The 27,274-nt window shown below is 36.4% G+C and overlaps 1 protein-coding gene and 3 long non-coding RNA genes across 4 annotated transcripts in view; 2 read left to right on the top strand and 2 right to left on the bottom strand.

The window, feature by feature from the left end:
• Positions 1–27,274, bottom strand: part of farp2 (FERM, RhoGEF and pleckstrin domain protein 2) — an 870,640-nt gene that overhangs the window by 434,870 nt on the left and 408,496 nt on the right.
• Positions 1–27,274, top strand: part of LOC135748478 (uncharacterized) — a 43,332-nt gene that overhangs the window by 7,254 nt on the left and 8,804 nt on the right. The window lies entirely within an intron of this gene.
• LOC135751918 (uncharacterized) lies at positions 11,969–16,525 on the top strand. The gene is made up of 5 exons (XR_010533066.2): positions 11,969–12,124; positions 12,733–12,871; positions 13,325–13,398; positions 14,803–14,978; positions 15,107–16,525. It is a non-coding gene; the product is annotated as an uncharacterized lncRNA (long non-coding RNA).
• On the bottom strand, positions 23,972–26,645 carry LOC135751923 (uncharacterized). The gene is made up of 3 exons (XR_010533079.2): positions 26,315–26,645; positions 25,477–25,523; positions 23,972–24,023 (listed from the first exon to the last, which is right to left on the bottom strand). It is a non-coding gene; the product is annotated as an uncharacterized lncRNA (long non-coding RNA).

Genomic DNA, 27,274 nt, shown 5'->3' with positions numbered 1-27,274 from the left:
TAGTTTCCTTTAAACAGGTATTTGATCTTTTAAAAATAAACATGCATTTAGGTTATTTCGGAGAGCTATATTTTACAAACTCCATATCAGATTGGCCTGATACGGTGTAAGTGACAACCTCAGATGGTATACTGTCACTCTGGGGTAAAATCATTCTGTGCAAACAGGTAGTTTCCTTTAAGCACCTATTTGATCTTTTAAAAAAAACATGTATTTAGGTTATTTTGGAGAGCTGTATCTTACAAACTCCATATCAGATTGGCCTGATACGGTGTGAGTGACACATTAAGGTGGTATACTGTCACTCTGAAGTGAAATTATTTTGTGCAAACAGGTAGTTTCCTTTAAACAGGTATTTGTTCTTATAGAAATAAACATGTATTTAGGTTATTTTGGAGAGCTATAATTTACAAACTCCATATCAGATTGGCCTGATACAGTGTAAGTGACACCTTCAGATGGTTTACTGTCACTCTGAGGTAAAATCATTCTGTGCAAACAAGTAGTTTCCTTTAAACAGGTATTTGTTTTTATAGAAATAAACATGTATTTAGGTTATTTTGGAGAGCTATATTTTACAAACTCCATATCAGATTGGCCTGATACAGTGTAAGTGACACCTTCAGATGGTTTACTGTCACTCTGAGGTAAAATCATTCTGTGCAAACAGGTAGTTTCCATTAAGCACCTATTTGATCTTATTAAAATAAACGTGTATTTGGGTTATTTTGGAGAACTGTATTTTACAAACTCCATATCAGATTGGCCTGATATTTTGTGAGTGACACCTTGAGGTGGTATACTGTCACTCTGAAGTGAAATTATTCTGTGCAGACAGGTAGTTTCCTTTAAACAGGCATTTGTTCTAATAGAAATAAACATGTATTTAGGTTATTTTGGAGAGCTATATTTTACAAACTCCATATCAGATTGGCCTGATATGGTGTAAGTGACACCCTCAGATGGTATACTGTCACTCTGGGGTAAAATCATTCTGTGCAAACAGGTAGTTTCCTTTAAGCACCTATTTGATCTTATAAAAATAAACGTGTATTTGGGTTATTTTGGAGAGCTGTATTTTACAAACTCCATATCAGATTGGCCTGATACGGTGTGAGTGACACATTGAGTTGGTATACTGTCACTCTGAAGTGAAATTATTTTGTGCAAACAGGTAGTTTACTTTAAACATCTATTTGATTTTATAGAAATAAACATGTATTTAGGTTATTTTGGAGAGCTATATTTTACAAACTCCATATCAGATTGGCCTGATACGGTGTAAGTGACACCCTCAGATGGTATACTGTCACTCTGGGGTAAAATCATTCTGTGCAAACAGGTAGTTTCCTTTAAGCACCTATTTGATCTTATAAAAATAAACGTGTATTTGGGTTATTTTGGAGAACTGTATTTTACAAACTCCATATCAGATTGGCCTGATATGTTGTGAGTGACACATTGAGGTGGTATACTGTCACTCTGAGGTAAAATCATTTTGTGCAAACAGGTAGTTTCCTTTAAGCACCTATTTTATCTTATAGAAACAATCAAGTATTTATGATATTTTGGAGAGCTGTAATTTATAAACTCCATATCAGATTGGCCTGATATTTTGTGAGTGACACCTTGAGGTGGTATACTGTCACTCTGAAGTGAAATTATTCTGTGCAAACAGGTAGTTTCCTTTAAACAGGTATTTGTTCTTATAGAAATAAACATGTATTTAGGTTATTTTGGAGAGCTGTATTTTACAAACTCCATATCAGATTGGCCTGATACGGTGTGAGTGACACATTGAGTTGGTATACTGTCACTCTGAAGTGAAATTATTTTGTGCAAACAGGTAGTTTCCTTTAAACATCTATTTGATTTTATAGAAATAAACATGTATTTAGGTTATTTTGGAGAGCTATATTTTACAAACTCCATATCAGATTGGCCTGATACGGTGTAAGTGACACCCTCCGATGGTATACTGTCACTCTGGGGTAAAATCATTCTGTGCAAACAGGTAGTTTCCTTTAAGCACCTATTTGATCTTATAAAAATAAACGTGTATTTGGGTTATTTTGGAGAGCTATATTTTACAAACTCCATATCAGATTGGCCTGATACGGTGTAAGTGACACCCTCCGATGGTATACTGTCACTCTGAGGTAAAATCATTCTGTGCAAACAGGTAGTTTCCTTTAAGCACCTATTTGATCTTATAAAAATAAACGTGTATTTGGGTTATTTTGGAGAGCTATATTTTACAAAGTGCATATCAGATTGGCCTGATACGGTGTAAGTGACACCCTCAGATGGTATACTGTCACTCTGGGGTAAAATCATTCTGTGCAAACAGGTAGTTTCCTTTAAGCACCTATTTGATCTTATAAAAATAAACGTGTATTTGGGTTATTTTGGAGAACTGTATTTTACAAACTCCATATCAGATTGGCCTGATATGTTGTGAGTGACACATTGAGGTGGTATACTGTCACTCTGAGGTAAAATCATTCTGTGCAAACAGGTAGTTTCCTTTAAGCACCTATTTTATCTTATAGAAACAATCAAGTATTTATGATATTTTGGAGAGCTGTAATTTATAAACTCCATATCAGATTGGCCTGATATTTTGTGAGTGACACCTTGAGGTGGTATACTGTCACTCTGAAGTGAAATTATTCTGTGCAAACAGGTAGTTTCCTTTAAACAGGTATTTGTTCTTATAGAAATAAACATGTATTTAGGTTATTTTGGAGAGCTGTATTTTACAAACTCCATATCAGATTGGCCTGATACGGTGTGAGTGACACATTGAGTTGGTATACTGTCACTCTGAAGTGAAATTATTTTGTGCAAACAGGTAGTTTACTTTAAACATCTATTTGATTTTATAGAAATAAACATGTATTTAGGTTATTTTGGAGAGCTATATTTTACAAACTCCATATCAGATTGGCCTGATACGGTGTAAGTGACACCCTCAGATGGTATACTGTCACTCTGGGGTAAAATCATTCTGTGCAAACAGGTAGTTTCCTTTAAGCACCTATTTGATCTTATAAAAATAAACGTGTATTTGGGTTATTTTGGAGAACTGTATTTTACAAACTCCATATCAGATTGGCCTGATATGTTGTGAGTGACACATTGAGGTGGTATACTGTCACTCTGAGGTAAAATCATTCTGTGCAAACAGGTAGTTTCCTTTAAGCACCTATTTTATCTTATAGAAACAATCAAGTATTTATGATATTTTGGAGAGCTGTAATTTATAAACTCCATATCAGATTGGCCTGATATTTTGTGAGTGACACCTTGAGGTGGTATACTGTCACTCTGAAGTGAAATTATTCTGTGCAAACAGGTAGTTTCCTTTAAACAGGTATTTGTTCTTATAGAAATAAACATGTATTTAGGTTATTTTGGAGAGCTGTATTTTACAAACTCCATATCAGATTGGCCTGATACGGTGTGAGTGACACATTGAGTTGGTATACTGTCACTCTGAAGTGAAATTATTTTGTGCAAACAGGTAGTTTCCTTTAAACATCTATTTGATTTTATAGAAATAAACATGTATTTAGGTTATTTTGGAGAGCTATATTTTACAAACTCCATATCAGATTGGCCTGATACGGTGTAAGTGACACCCTCCGATGGTATACTGTCACTCTGGGGTAAAATCATTCTGTGCAAACAGGTAGTTTCCTTTAAGCACCTATTTGATCTTATAAAAATAAACGTGTATTTGGGTTATTTTGGAGAGCTATATTTTACAAACTCCATATCAGATTGGCCTGATACGGTGTAAGTGACACCCTCAGATGGTATACTGTCACTCTGGGGTAAAATCATTCTGTGCAAACAGGTAGTTTCCTTTAAGCACCTATTTGATCTTATAAAAATAAACGTGTATTTGGGTTATTTTGGAGAGCTATATTTTACAAACTCCATATCAGATTGGCCTGATACGGTGTAAGTGACACCCTCCGATGGTATACTGTCACTCTGAGGTAAAATCATTCTGTGCAAACAGGTAGTTTCCTTTAAGCACCTATTTGATCTTATAAAAATAAACGTGTATTTGGGTTATTTTGGAGAGCTATATTTTACAAAGTGCATATCAGATTGGCCTGATACGGTGTAAGTGACACCCTCAGATGGTATACTGTCACTCTGGGGTAAAATCATTCTGTGCAAACAGGTAGTTTCCTTTAAGCACCTATTTGATCTTATAAAAATAAACGTGTATTTGGGTTATTTTGGAGAACTGTATTTTACAAACTCCATATCAGATTGGCCTGATATGTTGTGAGTGACACATTGAGGTGGTATACTGTCACTCTGAGGTAAAATCATTCTGTGCAAACAGGTAGTTTCCTTTAAGCACCTATTTTATCTTATAGAAACAATCAAGTATTTATGATATTTTGGAGAGCTGTAATTTATAAACTCCATATCAGATTGGCCTGATATTTTGTGAGTGACACCTTGAGGTGGTATACTGTCACTCTGAAGTGAAATTATTCTGTGCAAACAGGTAGTTTCCTTTAAACAGGTATTTGTTCTTATAGAAATAAACATGTATTTAGGTTATTTTGGAGAGCTGTATTTTACAAACTCCATATCAGATTGGCCTGATACGGTGTGAGTGACACATTGAGTTGGTATACTGTCACTCTGAAGTGAAATTATTTTGTGCAAACAGGTAGTTTCCTTTAAACATCTATTTGATTTTATAGAAATAAACATGTATTTAGGTTATTTTGGAAAGCTATATTTTACAAACTCCATATCAGATTGGCCTGATACGGTGTAAGTGACACCCTCCGATGGTATACTGTCACTCTGGGGTAAAATCATTCTGTGCAAACAGGTAGTTTCCTTTAAGCACCTATTTGATCTTATAAAAATAAACGTGTATTTGGGTTATTTTGGAGAGCTATATTTTACAAACTCCATATCAGATTGGCCTGATACGGTGTAAGTGACACCCTCCGATGGTATACTGTCACTCTGAGGTAAAATCATTCTGTGCAAACAGGTAGTTTCCTTTAAGCACCTATTTGATCTTATAAAAATAAACGTGTATTTGGGTTATTTTGGAGATCTATATTTTACAAAGTGCATATCAGATTGGCCTGATACGGTGTAAGTGACACCCTCAGATGGTATACTGTCACTCTGGGGTAAAATCATTCTGTGCAAACAGGTAGTTTCCTTTAAGCACCTATTTGATCTTATAAAAATAAACGTGTATTTGGGTTATTTTGGAGAGCTATATTTTACAAACTCCATATCAGATTGGCCTGATACGGTGTAAGTGACACCCTCGGATGTTATACTGTCACTCTGAGGTAAAATCATTCTGTGCAAACAGGTAGTTTTCTTTTAATATCTAACTAAATGTATAGAAAATACAGAGTGTATAGGACATCTTAGAGGTCTCTATTTTAAAAACAGCATATCAGACTGTGATGATACTGCATGAGTGACAACCTGAGATGGTGTACCATCTTTCAGAGATGGAATGATTCTTTGGAAACAGGTAGTTCCTTTAACATTTAACTAAATATATAAAAATACAGCATGTGTTGGATATTTTAGAACCTTCTCATTTAAATACCCTATCAACTATATAGCAATGCTCTGTCAATCCCCTGAAAAACCCAGCAACTAGTAACACTAACAGCCATCCATAATGCTGTAGCAACTACCTATCATTCACTCACTGACTCTCTATTATACGCATAACAGTTCTGTGTTAACTACCCTGAACAGCCTAGCAATTTTATAAACCATCTAAAATACCCTAGCAAAGGTCAACTTCGCAATCACCAAGAAAATATAACAATATCCTAGCAACCAATTTAAATACCGTAGCCTAGCAACAGCCCAGCAATCACATAGAATGTCACAGCAACAGCCTAACAACCACCCTTAATATGCTAGCAACTTCATAGTCATCCACCATAATATCTCAACAACAGCCTAGCAATAACCAATAAAACCCTATCAACAGTCTAGCAATTACCCAGAAAACAAGAGCAATAGCATAGCAACCAACCAGAATTCCACAACAACAACTTAGCAACCACACATAACCCCAGAGCAACAGCCTAGCAACCGCCATAATTCCCTAGCAACCACAAAGAATGCCAGAACAACAACCTAGCAACCACCCATATAGCTTAGCAACAGTCTAGCAATCACAGAGAAAACCAAAGCTATACCATAGCTAACATTTAAAAAACCTTAGTAACAGCGTAGCAACCACACATAATGCAATAGAAATAGCCTAGCAACCACCCATAATACCCTAGCAATGACTTAAAACAGACACAGAATGCAACAGAAACAGCCTAGCAACCAAACAGAATGCAACAGAAACAGCCTAGCATCCACCCATATACCCTAGCAACAGTCTAGCAATCACATAGAAAACCAAAGATATACCCTAGCAACCACTTTAAAAGCCCTAGCAATAGCATAGCAAGCAACCAGAATGCAACAAAAACAACCTAGCAACCACGCATAAAACCCTAGTAACAGCCTAGCAACCACACAGAATGCAAGATAAACAGCCTAGCAGCCACCAATATTACCCTAGCAACGATTTAAACAGACACAGAATGCAAGAGAAACAGACTAGCAACCACCCATATACCCTAGCAACAGTCTAGCAATTGCATACAAAACCAAAGCTATACCCTAGCAACCACTTAAAAAGCCCTAGCAATACCATAGCAAGTAACCAGAATGCAACAAAAACAACCTAGCAACAACGCATACAACCCTAGTAACAGCCTAGCAACCACACAGAATGCAAGAGAGACCGCCTCGCAACCACTCATAATACCCTAGCAATGACTTTAAACAGACACAGAATGCAACAGAATCAGCCTAGCAACCAAACAGAATGCAACAGAAACAGCCTAGCATCCAAACAGAATGCAACAGAAACAGCCTAGCAACCACTTATAGAACCCTAGCAACCACACAGAATGCAAGAGAAACAGCCAAGCAACCACCCATAATACCCTAGCAATTACTTAAAACAGACACATAATGCAACAGAAACAGCCTAGCAACCATTTATAGAACCCTAGCAACCACACAGAATGCAAGAGAAACAGCCTGGCAACCACCCATAATACCCTAGCAATTACTTAAAACAGACACATAATGCAACATAAACAGCCAAACAACCAAACAGAATGCAACAGAAACAGCCTAGCAACCACTTATAGAACCCTAGCAACCACACAGAATGCAAGAGAAACAGCCTAGCAACCACCCATAATACCCTAGCAATTACTTAAAACAGACACATAATGCAACATAAACAGCCTAACAATCAAACAGAATGCAACAGAAACAGCCTAGCAACCACTTATAGAACCCTAGCAACCACACAGAATGCAAGAGAAACAGCCTAGCAACCACCCATAATACCCTAGCAATTACTTAAAACAGACACATAATGCAACAGAAACAGCCTAGCAACCATTTATAGAACCCTAGCAACCACACAGAATGCAAGAGAAACAGCCTAGCAACCACCCATAATACCCTAGCAATTACTTAAAACAGACACATAATGCAACATAAACAGCCTAACAACCAAACAGAATGCAACAGAAACAGCCTAGCAACCACTTATAGAACCCTAGCAACCACACAGAATGCAAGAGAAACAGCCTAGCAACCACCCATAATACCCTATCAATTAGGGCTGTCACTTTTTATTCGATATTCGAATATGCATTCGAACATGACGTGAAATATCCGTATTCGAACTATAAATAAACCATCCGTTTTTTTAAATGCCATGTGTAGCGCATTTTTTACAGTAACACCTCGTAATAGGAAGGAGGCTGAGAGTGAGACCGACGACAGCAACTGTGCCCACGAGAGGGAATCAAATGGGACTAAAATCAACCTCATGTGCATGTCAAGATAGAATTATAGTTTGTATATAAAATGACATATTGTTTATAGTGTTAAATATTATAGCAGAATACCTTGTGTTACTACGTTCGCATTATGAAATTAGCATGTATGAAGATAATTTCATCATTTTTACAACGCAATGTAAACTTTATATTAAACAACAACAGCATTTGTCTTGTAAACGGATTTTAAATGATCATGTGCTGACTGTCGCGCGTCACATAGACGACAGAGTCAAGTGAGATCTGATTAACTCATCTATAAGTTTAATTTCATCTCAAGTATCAAAGGGTTTGTGCTCTCTATAATTGAAAACGGGCAAGCAAACAGCACGCGCAGGGTTAATGTACTTGTGAATGATGGCTCACAAACACGCGGGATAGGCTTTGTATAAGTGTGCTTGTTGTCAATGACAGTTCTGGTCACAAACACGCTCAAGCGTGGGATATGTGTGCTTGTCAATGATGGGCATTAAATCCGCGAAATTCCGCGGAGTTTTCTGCCGAAATCTGTGGGCGCGAATTCCGTTTGCGTCTGCATATACTCCTGCTCCTATTTAAGTTGTCACGTTATTGTTTGTAACTGTTCTGAATCATTTTTTTATATATATAAGTTTGTTATTCATAAGTTGATAACCTGCTGTTTAAAACATTAAGTAAAAAGTAATCCAGACAACCCTGTGTATGACTGTCACTGTTAATAATTTTGTGATTGAATCTCCATTACGGTGGGTTTTTGATGCGCGTGGGGGGCGGCGCCTAGATATTCGAATATATTCGGATACATTGCATGATATTCGAAATCCGTTCGAATTAGATTTTTCTCAAAAGTGACAGCCCTACTATCAATTACTTAAAACAGACACATTATGCAACATAAACAGCCTAACAACCAAACAGAATGCAACAGAAACAGTCTAGCAACCACTTTTAGAACCCTAGCAACCACACAGAATGCAAGAGAAACAGCCTAGCAACCAACCATAATACCCTAGCAATGCCTTATAACAGACACATAATGCAACAGAAATATCAGCAGATTTAGTGAGAAACTTTTATTTTGAAATCATTCCTCTCGTGCATTTACCGTAATGTCTCATTTATGTGCACACAGAAAAAAAACGGGGGGCTAGTTTGACCGTCTTTTTCGGAGTGGCGGCTGGCTTGACTGCAGTCTTTGCCGCGTCAAGATGCGAAGACTGACAGTGGCGAGTTAAGAGACCACAGACTCTATGGCTGTTTTAACTTTATTTATTGTATTTCCAGCTTACAATAACAACTCCTTTTCCGACAGTTGTTGTCTGATATGTCGGCTCAATTATGACTTGCTTATCCACAATGACATTAGACGTCTTAATAAAGGAAACGATTTTTGTGAACTAGCTGGCGTTTCTCCGAAGTTCAAAGCAGACAAAGGCTCAAATATTATGTGAGTCATCGTTCTCACACAAGAGGGCAATTTAAACGATTTACAGTTAATCGCCTATCGCTCACAGCCCAGCACCTGCACCACTGTATGCCTATCGCGCTGACAAACATACACCTGATTTAACTGCCCTGACGAAATCTAAAAGTATAATTTCTCTTATTAGAAGCTAGCTTAATGTTTGCCAGTTATTAAGATGGCGGTTGTAGTTTAAATAGAGGTCGTGAAATAATTGCATTGACAAAACTGCATTAAACAATGTTATGTTCCATATTATAAACTTTTGGTTATGTGTACTTAAGTGAGTAAATAAATTAAATTCTCAATGAGTGTGATATGGCTCTTATTTACCCCTTTAAATGTAGAATAAAGCTTACTCGGGTAACGTTATCTTACAATTGTTATGCAGTTTCAAAATACAACATGAGTATGTTTAAATGTATATGTAGTCATCATCACTGATATAACTCTGGCCCCCCCCAGATAGCATGCACTACCGGGCCTCATCTGGGCCAACTATGTCACATATGGCTCAGTTCCGGTGGCGTCAAAGGCCATATGGGCCATATCTGGCCCACACACATCAAGCCGTTTTTAGTGTGAGTTGTGGCTTGTTGTGTGTGGGCCAGATACGGCCCATGTGCGACAAGCCGGTTTTAATTTGAGTTGCGGCTTGTTATGTCTGGGCCAGCTACGGCCTGTGTGCAACAAGCCGGGTTTTAATTTGAGTTGCGGCTTGTTATGTGTGGGCCAGATACGGCCCGTGTGCGACAAGCCAATTGTAGTTTGAGTTGTGGATTGTTGTGTGTGGGCCAGATACGGCTGAGTGCGACAACCCGGTTTTAGTGTGAGTTGTGGCTTGTTGTGTTTGGGCCAGTCCTGGCCCTTGTGTGACAAATCGGTTTAGGATGAGTGATGGCTTTTTGTTGTGTGTGGGCCAGATATTACTGGTTTATGGTTATGTTGACATCAGACTGTTTTTATGTGTGTTTCGGCTTATTTATGGGCCAGATATGTAATATGCTGCATGGTTAGCTTATTGGTTTTAAAATGTAAAGGAAGGCAGCTGAATTTTTTCCATTGTAATTTTTCTTCTAGATCTGACAGGGCTAGGCTTCTTCATATTCGGCTCAAATAATTCAACCATATTTATCATAATCAGACAGCTTTGTCTATCAGATCTTCTTGGACTCTGGCACAGAACTCAAAGAATTCTAGGCGACAATTTTTTGATAATCCATTAACACAGGGCTCAACATAAAGGACTGCCCTGTGGCCCGGGGCAAGTGTGAGAGATGTTCGGGCAAGTAAAAAGTATTGTCACTTGCCCGATCGGGCCAGTGCTTCACCCTCAGTCACTAAAATATATTTTCATCAATGTATTTAGCATCTTTGAAGCAGACATTTACTTGGGTAAAACACGATGAAAGAAACTATGCAATATTTAGCACAATTTGCTGTCAGTTTACAGGTAAAGCAGAAAAGTTGGGAGCCTTTTTTTCATTGGAACATATCTGTTTTATATGTATACAATATTTGACTTTTAAATTATTATTTTTAAATATGTGACACTGACATTTTTTATTGGGGCCAGTGAAAATTTTGGCAGGGCAAGTGAAAAATTTGAACCACTGGCCCGACCGGGCCAGTATAAAAAATTATTTGCGTTGAGCCCTGTAACAGAACAGCTTGTTTTAGTCAGCTAAAAATTTTACATTTATGTGCAACATCTGGTGAAAATTTAATGTCAATAACACCTTTAGAAATATATGGTAACTGAGGAAAAATGGTGACGAGTTAAATTTTACCCGCTGCATGTAAATTAACTGCTTGCCCTGCATTAAAGACTTGTAAATGCACAACGCTGAGGCAAAGAACCCCAAACCCCATTTAAAATCCTTTAATGCACAGCAAGTCATTGATTATCCCACTTATTCCACGGTCATTTGCCAAGTTATAGACAAGTTAAAACTAGTTTTGCTCTTTGTAGCTTAAAATTTGATAGAATGGGTAAAAATAACAGTTATTTCCAGGAGCTCCTCTTTTTTGTAAACAACTGATCTGTCTTTTATAAATCTGATATAAAAGACTCTTCTGAGATTTGAAGGATGCACACTACTATTCGATAGGTAGGCTACTCAAGTTTAACCAAACTGTTCGTGGACCCCGTTTACTTCCATAGTATTACTTTTCCAATTCCTGCTATAGAAGTGAATGGGATCCAAAGACATTTATGCAGGTTTGTAACAACATGAGGGTGAGTAAATGATGACAGAGTTTTCATTTTTGGGTGAACTATTTAACCTTTTATAGCTTAGCAGAAAAATGTTATGTGACCTTTAAGAATAGGATAAAGTACATCTTTAACAAAAGCAAAGATTAAAAAACAAATTGTAGAATAAATAGAAAGTGCTACACAAGTGTAAAACAATACAAAATCGTCCCACTATCACATGCAGATGTGTCACTTTGCAATGGGGCAATGATGAATAGTACACAGAACAACCAAATAAGTTTTTACGATTTATAAACAATTTAAAGATATTTTAAAGTGTTATGTACTGTTCTAATTCCAGAGATGTTTATTCATGTAAATGGTGTGAGGCTTTACCATGTATATAATAGGCCAATGGCTATGCTGTGCACGCGAAACATGTCCTGCCCCTTTAAATCACGAAGGGAGTTACCATGGAAACTGAAGGAGCACGAGGACAGCTAGCTCCGTCTCCCGCGGTTTCTTCGCTGTTTTCAAGTAAGTTTAGTCCATCAAATCACACAAATAATACTAAAACCTGTTGTTGACACGCTTTTGTTATATATTTACCTCATATAAATGGCTTGTGTCTTTGAGAAAAGTTCGTTACCATCCCAACATGTTTCCGCACATGCGGTCGGAACTGTGCTTCCGGTTTCTGTTGGTTTACTTGCTAAACTGATCTCTTGAAAAAATAACTCGTCGAAAATATTTTTTTTGTTTCCAATGTAATATACGTGTTGTTAATTTGCTTGTTATAAGCTAGGACTTTGTTGTTATTTTTGCTTAGCAGAGTTTAACGGAAGTTAAGTGTTTTCCACAAAAGCCTCTTTACTGTATGTATGTTACTGCTGAAACCGTCTATAAGCGTTAGCTTTTGCTCTTGTTTATGAACGTTTGGGCTTTTGAAAACATAGATGAGAGGTTTCAAAGTCTTTGTTAACGTTGTCAGTGCATGACTGGAAGTAGGCAAATTTATTTAGTCTAAATATGCGATGTACTGTAACGTCTAAACCTTGTTAAATTGCACGGAGTGCTGAAGCTACTAACGTTAGTACGTATGTTTTATCGTATACAAATACAGACATGTTGTTCTCTGATTTCAGGAGTGACAAAAACCCTCTATAATAGAAGAGAAGCTCAAGATTTCAACATTTTCTGAAGGGAGTTGCAGACAGGTGTAGAAAACTGCTTTTCAAATTTTCCACATTTATCACAGTTATTTTAAGATGTTGACATCTAAACGTGAGTAGCATTGTGTGAGCAATATGATTTTGATTTTGATTTTATTTTATTTAAGTGTCATGCACTCCTAGGTGCCCAGCCCTCATGGGCTTATATGACACTATCCAATTATTTGGAAAGATGACCGCCATCTATATATATCACAAACAATATAAAACAACACAACATCCTGACATACTCACAACTAAATCATCAAATCCCAGGATACAAAGTTTTTTGTCTCAATGTCCATGCCTTCTCAACAAAGGTACACAAAAAATTTCATTTTCAAATAACCAAAACATAATTTCACCTTCAGGCATCCAAAACAAATCCGGGTTTTTCTGTTGCATCATAGTATACATCTCAGTTCTTAAATTATTATACATTGGTATACATGGTAAATAAGTAAATCTTACACTGCGTATTTTATATATTGTTTTCTCTGTGACAGATTGAATGTTATGTTTGTAGATTTGTCCATGCTAATGGCCGAGCAGTAGGGTTGGAACAGACCTGTCAGAAAACATCTCTGAACCATATGACTAGTAAGTAAAACCTCAAACTTATACATTGCTATTCAAAAGTTTAAGCTTGTGATTATTTATTTGACCAAAAATACAGTAAAAACAGAAATGTTGTGAAACATTATCACAAAGTAAATAAGCTGTTTATAATGTGAATATATTGTAAACTGTAATTTATTCTTGTGATTAATGTTGAAATTTTAGCATCATTACTCCAGTCTTCAGTGTCACAATATTCTTCAGAGATCATTCTAATACGCTGATTTGCTGCTCAATTAACATTTCTGATTATCAACAGTTGTGTTGCTTCATGTTTTAGTGTTTTTCAGGATTTTTGGATGAATAGAAAATTAACCCTGGAGAACCCAAGAACCCTTCTCTTAACATTGATTAACATTGGCCAAATTTGACCCGTGGATTCTCCAGGGTTAAAATAATAGTCTATTATAATAGAATAATAGTTCACAGAATAATGAAAATTTCTGCATGATTTAATCCATGTTAATACATATGATCATCTTCTTTCAGACGAGCACAAAGTTATATTAGGGTGCACTTACTTATCATACTTAAACAGACCGAACGATTGTCCCCACTCCCCCACTCATCTGCACATATCAGAGTGTTTTACAGTGACAGCTAAAGTTTTACATTTCATACAGGGTTCATATAATGTAGGTACACCCTTAGAAAATGTGTAAAAAAAATCTATGCTATTTATATATCATTAAATAATATAGTGAATGTGTGGAAAGCCCTGAGCACGCAAAAGTGAAACTGAGATTACAGAATTAGCGCTGTCTGCCTCTAAATGCAGTTACTTTACTTTCCCACTCTGAAAGTGAAGTATACCTAAACTTTGAGAGCAAATGACTAGTATGACGGGCCGGTAACTTTAGTAATTTTACATTAATTTAGCTAGTTAGCTATTATTATAATCACAAATACTTTTATAATATATTACTGAATTAAGCCAGTTACACTTAACTATCATTATATGAGTATGAAATTCCTCATCATTACTAAATAAATCTTGGAAGTAAACCATCAAATTTGCTGAAAAAAGTATACATTTCTGAATACACAATACATGTCACATTTGAAACAATCAACTTTACTTATAAAACATCTTACATTTTGAGATTTAAAACAACTGTGAGGTTATCTTACCTTTAAGATGTAATTAATATATAGGATATATGTAGGCCTATGTATGTATGTTTTGAATTATTGAGAAAAACAAAAAGCATTAGGCTTTGCCCTGCGCTCCCCTTTAATTTTAAAACAGAACTGTGTCACAAAAGCTCTGTGCAAGTAGTCCAAGTATTTCAAAGGAACTCTATCAGTTTTACCCCCACAGTTTGTCTATATTCCTCTCAAAAATGAGATTTGACTCGTTTCTTCATTTTTCATTAAATTTTACAGATTTCAAAACAATTTATTCTTGAGAGGAGGCACCACAGTTAAAGACAGTGTTTTGAAGAATTTTGAACTTCCTGCTCACAAACTACCTACCTCTCCAGTTAGTCTGACAGGCTATCAATGAGAATGCGGCATTACAGGACACCACTGAAAACTATACCACTAAAAACTGATTATTGGTAAGTCTTTTTGACAATAACTAATGTTATTTATTCATGTTTGGTGTCAGCTAATATGTGTATACCCTATAAATGTTAGATTTTTTTATACTTATTCTCTACCTCACTGTTTACATTTGTCATCGTAGCTGCAGTCAGAAGAAACAGATTAACAGCAACTATCTGCTTGAGACCAAGAGATTGAGCACTGGGTTAAGACATGGTTGCAGCTTGCCACAGACAGAGATGAAGGTCGTTGGGCAAAAGAGAAGATTTAAAGGCATAGCTCACCCAAAAATGGAAACTCATTTACTTACCATCAAGATGTTTCAAACTCTATCAAATGTATTTGTTCAGTTACTGACTGTTATAAATTATACAGGTTTGGAACAACCTTTGGGTGAGCAAAATTACAGTTTTAATTTTAATTAGTGAACTATCCCTATTGTGAGTTTTATAAGTTTATTAAGAAATGTTGAGTATTATATCAGAGTTTTGTATGTAAGGAGATGGTAGTTGTACGTTTGTGTGTTGATATAGATGGTTTCAGTGGCAACAACATAAATCACTTTCATGGCCCAAACTTAACTTCGGGTAGACCTCCACATAGATTCAATAACAACCGAGTATCTCTGGAGCAGTTTTTTTTCTGATAACAAACAAAATAAATAACCAGTAAATAGCCTTAGATCAAATCATAGCTAAAGCATTTCAACCATTACATTGATCTAATGTTACTGGGTAAAATTAAGCTTTACAATTTTAGCTACAGATCTTTGAAAATGTTTGTACGGTATACTGCCCATTTCCAGAAAGGTAATAAAAACAGCGTGCACAGTGACGCTGCTGACGTGTTATCCTCAGACATGTTTGTGAAGATTGTTTTGTTTATAGCGTGCGTCTCCCTCAGACTGTAAAAAAAGCTTGGGAACAAGAAAAAGCTTGGGCAAACAAGATAACATGTCAGCAGCGTCACTCCAGTGTTGTGCACGAGGTTCACAACAGACCTGGAAGAGAAGACGATGCTGAATAAAGTCATAATTTCTGTTATTTTTGGACCAAAATTTATTTTCGATGCTTCAACACATTCTAACTGACCCACTGATATCACATGGACTACTTTGATGATGTACAGTATATATTTGATCGTGTATACACATATCTAAAACATCTTAAACTGTTTCCGAAGATGAACGGAGGTGTTACGGGTTTGGAATGACATGAGGGTCATTAATTACATAATTTTCATTTTGGATGAAATAACCCTTTAAGTTTGGCCAGGTGTGTAACTGTGGCAACGCACATGCATCTATGGGTTCCAGTATATCTTACTATATAACATATTAATTTAACTAACATGTTTGACAAATATAATTATGTTTATTTATAAATATTATCTGTATTGGATTTTTTAAATGTTTAATAAAGAAATTTTGACTATATGAGTTTTAGTTTTTTCTTAACTATAGGTTAATTAGCATATAGTAAGAGTAGATGTGTGCCACAGCTTAGAAGACGCTACTGCATGGAATGACAGCAATGACTCAACCTGAGTGCGGTTGCCAGAAGTCAGCCATAACTGGGACGGATATGGGCCACATTTCAGAAATGGCATGGGTCACATCTGGCCCAGATGGCAGTGGAGTGACTGACATCTGGGCCTGATGTGGCCCATGCCATTTCTGAAATGTGGCCCATATCTGGCACGGTTATGGCTGACTTCTGGCAGCGCACTCAGGTTGAGTCATCGCCGTCATTCCACGCGGTATGTGAGCCAGATGAATGTGGGAGATGTGGGCCACATCTGGGCCAGATGTCAATTGCTATCTGGGCCATGACACACTAATTGAACAGTCTTGTCGTAGACGCTCAACACACAATCATATTCATGAATAGTAAAGAAATGCAATGATATTAGGCTATCAGTGCTGCTGTCGCTCTTTCCTATCGCTTATTTTAAAAATGAGCTTATGATCAATAAAATGCAGCTTTTATCTGCTGCTTTTGGTGACGTGAACTCTGGCCTACATTAAAGGTGCAGTGTGTAATTTTTAGAAGGATCTCTTGACAGAAATGCAAAATAATATACAAAACTACAGTATATTATCAGGGGTGTATAAAGACCTTTCATAATGAACCGTTATGTTTTTATTACTTTAGAATGAGACGTTTTTATCTACATACACTGAGGGTCCCCCTCCATGGAAGTCGCCATTTTGTGCCACCATGTTTCTACAGTCTTAACGGACAAACTTTTTATTACGTTGTCTCCAATCATGACATGTTTGTCTGGTGGTGGCTACCGTAGCTTCTCTATGCATTTCGAAAGCAAGGGGTGAGCTGTGAACTGAGCACAACATGGATTCAGCCAGTCGAGCGACTCGACCGTATGTATTTTAAATAGCAGATTCTACACTTGCAAGAATACTTTGATTAGTGGGTGGAAGTAATTACACATAAATGAGCACATACTTTTGAAAGAAAACATGGGTTTTTGCTAAGAATTAACTCAAAAAAGTACACAGTGGAGCTTTAAGTACTAAAGAAGAATTTTTGGTATATTATGTACAAAACTAGTGTGTGAAAATAGAGCACTTTAAAGGGATTGTTCACCCAAAATTAAAATTATTTAAATTACAATTCTAATTTATTTTTATAAGAAAACACTGAACATGTGCAGCACAGTCATTATAATTGGTTCTAGGCTAGCTAGAGCAGGTGATGTAGGCTAGTGATGCCTGTATTTACATAAAATGGTCTGGGCTAAGCCCCGGATGTCCTTCAATGCTGGAAACACCCCTGGTTACAAGCCTGTGTACATTTGTGTGTGTGTGTGTGTGTGTCTCAGCAATGCTTTCACAATGCGAGGATTTGATTTCCAATACAAGGATGCACAAGATAAAAAATATTCTAAAATTTTACATTTCACAAATCACGTTAGTGACCACACCAGAGCAAGCACACTTTTGCAGTTCGTCCCGAAATGCATTTTCTAGTTATTATTATTATTCCCGGGTAGATTTTTTGTGTCAGCTCTAGCGACCAGACCGTTTGACGCAGAGACACCGTTCAAACTTTAAAATGTTCGGGCAGTACCGGTGTAAGTTGCTTGAGAAGATGAAGTCACAGATCCATGTCGTTCGTCCGCCATATTGGATAGAACAGAAAACCTTAAAAAAGTTTCACAGGTCACAAATTTTGTCCAAACTTCACGAAACTCGACGTACACAATCCTTGGGCCAAGCCTCACAAAAGTTTCTAGAAGGATTTTTGATTTTCGGAAGCGTTTGTCCGTCACAGCCCAAACTAAATGTGCGTTGACGCCGCCAAAACAGGAAGTAGTTTATATCTCAATATGTCTGTAACATTTCTTAACCAAATTTTTTATATGAACTGGGGACTCCAATGTGAAGATGCCCAAGATAAAAAAACATTGCAGTAACATGTCTATATTATGCTATTTCCACTTTAAAATGTCCAATTGAACCCTCTGTAAAAATAAAATTTCAATGAGACTTTACCACTAGAGGGCAGCCTTTACGTTCAAAAGTGGTTTCAAACAGAATGTAAAGATAGTGTGTCAGCCATCTTTAGAAGCTAAGCTAATAGGCTATTGCTCCGTGGAAAAGTTTGAATAACAATGGCGGAATGTAGTTTTAAGGTTAAAATGGATTTCGAAGAGCTGTTGAGAGAATCGGGTGTTCCTTTAAGAGCCACAATACAGCGAAGAGCTGAGGAAGAGAAAGCAGAGAAGCCCGGAGAAGAGGCGGCAGCTTCAGACTCTGCTGGGAGCCCGTGGAGGACGCAGTAACCTCGGCTGCCACCCAAGCTTCGTATCGTATATGGACAGCGGAGTCCTTGATACATATTTTTAGAATCGTAAACTTCATCTTATTCACTATACAGTATGCGGTTTCGGCCGCAGCCTGCCTGTGTGAACACGGTATTGAAAAACTATATATTGAGCATTTTTTCATACTAAATCCGATGGAATATTAATATTTATCATATACGTTTGTGCACAAAACTGCAAATGGATTTTATATTCTGAATGCTTGAATCAACGCGAGCTCTCTGGAGAATGTGCATTTTCACATACAGGTAGGAATTATATGATTCAGACATATTTTAATCCCTTTCTTTTATTTCAGTGATATATGGCATGACAAGTTTAATTCCCTTTTTCATCAATGTAATACATTGTAAACGTATTAGTTTGTAAAGACGCGTACGATCCGCGCGCGTCAGTATGATCGCGTCCTCGCTCGCGTAGCAGTGATCGTTTGGCGTCGGCTCTAATACAGCTGCATGGTTTAAATGATTGGAAATTGACGCGAAAAAGTGTCACTTTTACCTTAAATCATGCATGTGATGCCAAGTGTATAAACAGTCATGAATTTGAGAAATTTATGACACATTTAAAAACACAGCTTTCCAGAAGACTGTGTATACCGTATGTCATTTACATAATCTTCGTGTAAGACGATACATATATCTAAACCGTATGCTTAACTACTGTTGAAGGGGAACACGATTGATTGCATTATGCTGTCAATCACTGAGTTAAATATTTTCTTTTATCGTTAATTTCACAGTCTGGGTCGACAGAGGCGGCCCAGGTAGCCAAAACAGTTTGGCCCAATAATGGCCCAAATCCGGCAGGCCAGAAAAAAAACCACGGCCCAGTTCCGGCTGCCAGAAAAGGGCCAACTCTGGGATGAATGACGCCCCAGAATCGGCCCAAGTACACTGGCCCATGTCCGGGTGCCTAAAGTGAGCCGGCACTGCCAGCACAGTGCCAGAATCACGCCAGCTAAAACTGTACACTCAGCCAAAACTGGCCAATGTCCGGGTGCTTAAAGTCAGCCGACACTGCCAGCAAAGTGCCAGAATCATGCCAGGTTAAACTATACACTCAGACGAAACTAGCCCAAAATTTTTTTTTAAGTGTTTTTTCCACAAAACAATACTTTATAACCTTAGCCCTTAAGATGGCATGTACTTATCCCTTCTTATAAAAAACTTTTATTATATTTAGTTAAAAAAAGTTAAACTGCACATTAGAAGTTCTATCCTCAATGTTTGTGATGCTTTTAATGTGTTAAGTGTCACACTTTACTGTAGGTGTTTAAAAAAGAAAGAAAAATATACAGTATGTTTACATGTTTATTTGAAACATAACATTACATTAATAAAACATTAATAAACATCTGGACACTCCTCAAGTGTACCCTAAAAGAAGGAAAGACTGAGAGAAAAGAGATAAGAGGGGGAACAGAAAATGACTCATGGTTACTTCATCAGATAGACTGAAGGCATTAATGTTAAATTGGGTAAATGTTAAAGGAATAGTTCACCTTAAAATAAAAATTCTGTCATCATTTACTCATCCTCATGTTGTTTTAAAGGTAGGGTAACAGATTTGATCCTGAAAGATTTTTAGTTATGCTGGTTAAGAGGCTGTTTACACTTGGTATTAAGATGCGTGTTCACGTGCGCTCACCTCCTGTCTGTAAACAGCAAGAAAAGCAAACTTTTCTGCTGAATTGACAACCTGTACAGGAGCCACAAAACGAAAGGCATCTTTTATAACAACAACAGCAAAAACTGCCTGGATCAGCAAGAGCAAAAACCCAAATTAACATCTGTAACTTTACTGCTTTAGCACGAGATGCAAACAGCTACAGGAGGCAAAGGGTCTGAAAGGGTCGTTGTTTATTTTGGTAATGTAGGTATGCACGCGATATGTTTGTATTGAGATGGATTCAGATATTTTACTTTGATGAAACATTGTGTTGCTTATGAAATTTGTGTTCGTTTACGGATTAGCATAACGATATAGTTACTACGTCTACACAACCGAACGTGTGCTTAAACTAATTCTGATATAAACCAGTTGTTTATGTTGGTTATTTTGGAAGTGTTATTCACTTTGTACTGCAAAGTTTTCTCACTGGTGAATGAGACATGAAATGTGACCGTCTGATCTGTGCATGTTCATGTGTTTTGAAAGAGGCGTGACTTTGGATGGCGATTTGACTTAAGGGTGGGATCGTGATTTCATTACTAGGCGGCTACCGTTAGCATTTTTCAAAATGTGTTACCCTACCTTTAAACCTGTATGAATTTTTTCTGATGAACACAAAAGAAGATATTTAGAGTAATGATGGTAAACACACAGCAGATTGTAACCATTGACTTCCATAGAAGGAATAAAAAAATATGATGGAATTTAATGGGTACCGTCACCTGTGTGCTAACCATCATTTATCAAAATATTTTCTTCATCATATATCACAATACTTTCAAAATACTTTTTCCTACTATGGAAGTCAATGGTTACAATGTGCTGTGTTTTTACCAGCATTACGCAAAACATCTTAATTTGTGTTCATCAGAAAAAATCATGCAGATTTAGAACAACATGAGGATGAGTAAATGATGAAAGAATATCTATTGAACTATCCCTTTAACAACAATTGAAATACCTTGAATTTGCTTGTTTTCAGGCCCGCTCTCTTCTTCTTTTTGCATCTCTGTCAGATGCAAGCTGCAGAAGTTTTTACGAACTTTTCTACTTCACCATCTGGTGCACGAACAGTAGTTGAATTTCTTCTGACAGATTCTTGAAAAGAAACAAAATTATTTAATTAGGTAAATGCAAGCATGTTAGTTTAACCCTGGAGAACCCAAGAACCCTTCTCTTAGAATCAATTACCATTGGCCACATTTGACCCATGGGTTCTCCAGGGTTAAATGTTACCTACAAGCTATTCTGCTTCAAAAACATTGACAGGTACTTTAGGTTGGAAGACTTATAGCTTCATAGATTAACATTGTAATGGCTTTATATACAGTGGCAAGAAAAAGTATGTGAATTTCACAGTTTTCTGAACAAATTTGTCATAAAATGCGATCTAAACTTTATCTAAGTCAAGGGCATTGATAAACATAATGGGGCGGTTTCCCGGACCAGGATTAGCTTAATCCAGAACTAGGCCTTAGTTTAAATAGGAAATATAATTAGTTTTAACAAACATGCCTTACTAAAAACATTACCTGTGTGCATTTTGAGGTAAAACAAAGGGCACTGATGTATTTTAAGATATGTAAGTGTAAGTTGTTTTCAGTTTGGAGAGCTCTTAAAACTGTTTAAGTCTAGGACTAGTCTAATCCCTGTCCGGGAAACCGCCCCAATGTGTCTAAAAATAATTACACAAAAACATTCTGATCTTTCATGTCTTTATTGAGAACTACCAAAAAACATCTTAGTGCTTGTGAAAAAAATGTGAACCTTTAATTGAAGGACCTCAAAAAAGCCAATTGGAGTCAGGTTTTAGCACAGCTATGGCCCTATTGTTTTTTCCCCAGATTCAGTTTAATTTTTTCTCAAATTCCGTGTTTTTCGTTTTATTCTGGATTCTGGTTAAATTAAATTTCAGTAATCAAAAAGCACATCTTATCAACTGAAAACATAACAGAAAATTAGCAGATCCACCACTGCAGTGAATATACTGTACTGTATGAGTGTGCGACTGTGCGTTTCCACAAGGTGACGTGCCTGTTTACCAGCATGTATAGCTCGTATATGGTTCTCAGACACGAGGGCTCACTAAGTTTTCTTTCTTGTTTAAGTGAACATAAACAGCTGTATGTTTATTAGTATATTGAAGCAGTGCCGTCTTAAAGCTGTCTTGGGTGTTCAAAGCTCTCTTGAGTGTTCAATGTTCATTATACAAAAAAAATGAAAACCCCTCACTACTATTAACTGAATAAATTTCGCAGCTGCACATTTAATCCATACAGTGAGGACTGTGCAGTGTTTTATTTGTATTTATTGCTAAGGTTCATGTTAAAATCATGTTGACAGACAATTTCATAACTAATATATTTACATTTAATACAGATGCCTGAAAAGTAAAACAAGATGAGTATAGTATTATGATTAAGAGGAAATATTAAAAATTTGGTTGCTTTTCAGTAGCATTGTTGTAGTGACAGCCAAAATACATTGGCCTATATGTAATACACATGAGTAGTACAAAGTCCATTTCCTACTTTGCAAACTCGACACAACAGCAAAAAAACTAAACAAAAATGAGTGGAAGTGGCAACGAATATCCAAAGATGATAAATTGTGGACAAAAAGGTAGCACGAATTCCTTTATATGGAAGTGGTTTGGCTAGCTAAAAAACTGACGAGGCGCAGATTAAAATATAAATGAACCCTCTTATTTTTGTGGCTTCAGTCATTGTTGGCATACGGTTTTAAAGCTGGAAGCATTAACAACTTACATCGAAATATATATCATTATCGTTCAATATGGATTTTTGCCATATTGCCCAGCCCTAGGCCGATGTATTTTGGCTGTCACTACAACAATGCTACTGACAAACAACCAAATCTTTTGTTTTTTTTTATCATAACACTATACTCATCTTGTTTTACTTTTCAGGCATCTGTATTAAATGTAAAAATATTAGTTATTAGAATCTATGATTTAACATTAGCAATAAATACACACAAAACACTGCACAGTCCTCACTGTATGAATTAAATGTGCAGCTGCAAAAGTTGTTCCGTTAAGAAAAGTGAGTGATTTTCATTTTTGGGTGGAAAGAACATTTCTGACACAGAAAGGAGTAGGCTACTGTCACTTTAAGACCCAAAACAGCTTTAAGACTGCACTGCTTTAATATACTGACACTGACACATCTAGCTGTTTATGTTCACTTAAACAAGAAAGAAAACTTAGTTCAGTGATCACGCATGTGTTGACTGCGCGCTGTGTGCGTGCTTCGCGAGCCCTCATGTCTGAGGAACAGATGTCAAGCGTGCGCGTTGTGGGAACGCTGAGTTGCACACTCATACAGAACAGTATATTCAATGCAGTGGTGGAGCTGCTACTTTTCTTCATTTTTTCTAAATTTGTGAATGTCCTGTAAATAATATATACTTTTTAAAGCGGTACGGATGTGTGCGTGGGCAAGGCGGACATGGAAAGAAAGTATACTGTACCTTTTCTTTCTGTTCTGTTCCAGCCTTTATTGGAACCTGCTAGTGCTCTGAAAAACACATGAAAGATCTGAATTTCTTGTGTAATAATTTTTAGACACATTATGTTATTTATGTATATTTATTCAGAAAACCATTACATTTACTTGCTAATAAATATATAATATTGATGGCTCTTGCTTCGTTCTGAAACCCTAGATGGCAGTTTTCTTATCCTCGAACAAACTGTCATCACAAGGGCCATGTTTACATGCACAAAATTTTGTCAATCCGACTGAATTTAATCCGATGAAAGGTTACAACAATACAGTTTACATGCACCCTAAACATGTTTAAATGTTTGCACCTCAAAATGTTTGTTTTCATGTACATTTTATATAAACCGAACATCTGTGCAAGCGCACAGCCAGGGTTGGCAGCTTCACATATCAAAACCATCCCCATGGACATTCAAAATTAGCCCAAAAGCATCTCAATGACTTATCACAGCCCAAATACCAATAACTAATGAACAAAATCCTTTCATATCTGACCCGCAGAAAAAACAACTCGCAAAGACAGTTTAAACAGTAGCCCAAATCTGAACGAAAAAAAGAGAGGACTTGGCAATGCCACCCCAAAGCAAAACCAAAGCAAATAAGAGGTAAATATACGACGTGAACTTGAGCACAAATTTTCTGTGCACATGCACAATGTATTTTTGCATCCGACAAAATACTTCGATCCACGCATTTACATGCATACTTTTCTCCTGCTGATCGGATCACAGATTGGACTACACCACCCCTTTCAATACGATTCAAATTTGCATCCAATCTACCTCAATCGTATTGATTAAGGTTTTTACATGACGACTTTTTAATACGATTGAGCCATCAATACGATTACAAACTGATTAATTGGTTGCATGTAAACATAGCATAGCTACTAGAAACATAAGTACTAGAATAAGGGCACACCACTAAGGTAAAAAAAAACGGTTACATGCCCAATTGTGCCAGTGTTGTATTATCGAGAAAGTTCATTATTATTTTTATACCTTTTTAAGCCTTGCCTATTTAAAATTGTAATATTTGCAAGATGCAGCAAAAGAGAACTCAATTTGGTTTTTAAGGGTTGTTTTGAGATTTTCAATTATATAAAAAAGTAGGTTTTCCTTACTCTTAATCACACACATCCACAGATAATTGTGTTTTCTCTACCATTATATTTATATTTCAAAATGACTGCAAATGCCAAATCCATAAACTGGAATTGTGATCTAATAAAATATCTTGTTATTATAGTTTACATAACAACGTTTACATAAAGTTTAGTTTAGACTACTTAATGTAAAGACTTTTTAAAAACTTGTTATTTGTAATATATATTTGTAGCCCTAAACAAATCCCTATCATACTTCAGGCCCCAATTGACCCCTCAGACAGTCCTGAAATTAACAATGCAACAAAACTGATTCCCAAGAAACATCCATGCCCCGTCCAATATTGTACTTTTACTTACATTAATTCTTCAAATGAATTCTGTCCAAACTGATGATCTTAAGAAATCTAAATGTGACAAAAACAATCACAATAAGTTGTTAAGTTGTATAACAGACAGACAGATCATAGATACAAAATGTTGAGTAATAATTACATAATTAAGGTTCACTCATTTTCTACAAAGTATCTTTCAATAGATGAAATCGGTTATAATGTTGTGCAACAGTGAGGTGGAAATATTTTTACTGCAGGTGCACTTTAAGTAAAGAAGTTTAACTACCAGCTGTGTCCTGTAGCTGCAATGCTCTCTATTCTGTGAAATTTAAACGTTTTCTGTACCAGACAAAGTTATCCCTTGGTAAAAAAAAATTACCTCAGTCAGCTGTATAATAGCGGAACTGGCTGAGGTGGCTACGAGTGTTTAGCAGAATAGCTTCACGATCCCTCAGTTACTCCCGCCTGCTGCATAGACTGCTGAGGCAAATCCTCAGACCAGTTTTATGAGTTGCGAAATATTATTTGTTTGTTTTGCTAAACGAAATATTACTGTTTAAGTAAGTTCATTAAACTGAGCAGAGTTCATTTCTTATGTCCGAATTCTCCTTGTCAGATAAATTATAAAAATCGATTTTCTACTCAAATTTATCTAGAAAGACTTCAGTATTTTAATAATAAATTCAAATGCTAATTTACATATTTGTTGAAGCGGGATTGTGGTCATTTAAAAAATTACGTATACTATATCAGTCACACCAGTTTGTCCTTCTTTTAAATGAAGTTTACATATATCTAATATGTGCAGAGTATAAATATTTTATGCATTAAAATTATGTTAAATAACTTCCAAAAAGTCTTACCTCAGAGAAATTGCAGCAGACTTCATGCAGCAACAACCGTTAAAGCCCGGTAAATGTCGTCACTAGATGTCGCAGCTAGTGCGCATGTCTTGAAACAGCAGCAGTTCTTTTTCCAAAATAAAAGTTCCTTTAACCAGCTTTAATTGTCTAAAAATTGTAATCGATAAATTATAAATAGATCAATCTTTATGATCAAATTAGTTCAAATTCTGGAAAAGGGCTGAAAAATTGTAGTTGTAATAAAGTAAACAAATTGACAAGCTTTACAGCTTATTAAATTTTTTTATAAAATCTCAATTTAGTATTTGACCATTAATTAATACAATATGTGTTTGTTGAAATATTACATACATAGAAAATATTTCAGTATAAACTTAATAGCCCAGATACTTACATTCAATAGGCTAATGGCACTTTATGCCTCTACAAACCTATTCTTAACATTAAAATATGCTTCTCCCCTATTTTATTATTTATTAAAAATTTCTAAGCTTAACTTTTCCTCACACTACTTTTCACTTATTGACATAGGCTACCATTAATCAGGAAAACTAAAAACAATTATCAAAACATTAAATAGAAACAATTATATGCATATCAATTGTTAAATTAATATATTTGTATTAAAACAAACGTGAAATGTGAAAGCCAATATGTGGAAAATATGCCATTTGTCAGCCAAAATCGGACCAAATCCGCATATCCACAGCCTAGCCGAATCTGGCAACTTTTGCTGGGCCAGTGCTGGCTTAATGCTGGTAAGCCGCAGCCAGAACACAGCCGTGTGCGCCGACACTCAGCCGGATCTGGCCCGAATGCACTGGCTACCTGGGGGGGGCGCCGCAAACTCTTTATTTTTCAATCACTCTGCAAAGAGACTTAGATAAATCTGCTGATTTTGGACTTACAGATATGATTTATACATCATTTAAAACGTTAAAGTGTCTAGTGTTTTTTCTG

This window comes from Paramisgurnus dabryanus, chromosome 7 (assembly GCF_030506205.2).
Source record: "Paramisgurnus dabryanus chromosome 7, PD_genome_1.1, whole genome shotgun sequence".
Taxonomy (NCBI): Eukaryota; Metazoa; Chordata; class Actinopteri; order Cypriniformes; family Cobitidae; genus Paramisgurnus; species Paramisgurnus dabryanus.
This window is presented reverse-complemented; position numbering and strand designations above follow the sequence as displayed.